The sequence below is a fragment of the Aplysia californica genome, unplaced genomic scaffold (assembly GCF_000002075.1).
Source record: "Aplysia californica isolate F4 #8 unplaced genomic scaffold, AplCal3.0 scaffold00328, whole genome shotgun sequence".
NCBI classification, from domain to species: domain Eukaryota; kingdom Metazoa; phylum Mollusca; class Gastropoda; order Aplysiida; family Aplysiidae; genus Aplysia; species Aplysia californica.
The window spans coordinates 757556-758922 of NW_004797598.1; positions in this window are offsets into that span (position 1 = coordinate 757556).

The window sequence follows — 1367 nt, forward strand, 5'->3', positions numbered from 1 at the left end:
ACACACACACACACACACACACACACACACACACACGCCGTCACCACCAGCACCACCCATTCCAAACACGGAACTAAGCAAGAACGTCTCACTTCAACAAAGCAAGGGCCATAATCGAACCGGACAAAGCTGTCTTCTTATCGCACTCACTGTCAGCACCCCGGTGTCCCATATCCACCACAGGGGTGGGCACAGGGACAGAGAGAGAGAGAGAGAGAGAGAGAGAGAGAGAGAGAGAGAGAGAGAGAGAGAGAGAGATAGAGAGAGAGAGAGAGCTCTAGATAATTTTACGTCCCCATCGACTCAATTTCGATCATTTAGGAGGCGGGCTTCCAACCCTGCCTGCCTACGAGGGCCAACCCGGGCTGAGAAGGATACAGCATTGCAGCAGAAACGTTACTTTACTTTTACTTTTATCCGCCGCTTATACTCTTTTGGGTGTCGCGGGAAGAAAGAGACGTCTCTCTGTCGCCAGCCGGAGAGCTTGGGTCAGGGGGATGCCGTGGGTGGTTAATTTTTCCCTGACTCCATCTATCCAGGTCTTTCTCGGTTGCCCTCTAGCCTTGTTGCCATCGAATTTTTTTTGATGTAGGCACGTTGTGCTGGATGGTGTGTTGGTAATCGTAGGAGATGTCCGAACCATTTGATTCTTTGGTGTTGGATGTGATACCTCCCGGGACGTGGACCTGGCTGGGGTTGGGCTTTGGGAGGCTCCAGCAGAAAGACCCGAGATATTCGAGAAACATTTGTGAGGCAGCGTGGTGGAATCCGGCTCTCGTCAATTTTTGGGCATGTAGAGTTATTGGTATCATCTTAAAGCTTGTCTACTTGTCTTTATTTGGATGAAAAAAATATCCATTTGTCTTGAATACAAGTCGAGATATTTGCGAAAGAATGAGGTGGGGTCACATGTTTTCGGAGGTAAAATTAGTGAGAAAATGTCCGCCAAAAATTAGTTATTTCTTTAGCTAAAGAGTCCGTGGTGACTGAAAATTTAGATTTTTTTATCCGTTAATCAACGTTTTTCAGAAAAATCCACACAGGAATGAGTTCTTTAATGGGCGTGAAAGGCGTTGAGTTAAAAATAAAAAAAATTGCTAAAAACTTCAAAATCTGCTGAAAAATGCAAGTTTCTTCATTTTGATTATTTTGACGAGAGCCTGATTCCACCACGCTGCCTCACATTTTCTCCCCACTCGGGAATCGAAGTCGGGTCTCCTGCGTGAGCCGCTGTCCCCGTTGTTTTATGCCAAAGAAAAATTAATTCTGAAATTACGCAAACTGAGCCCCCCAAAATTGTGAAATTATGCGATTCTGTTAATTTTAACAAAGAATGATAAAATAAAATAATCAGAAATTGTGCCCCC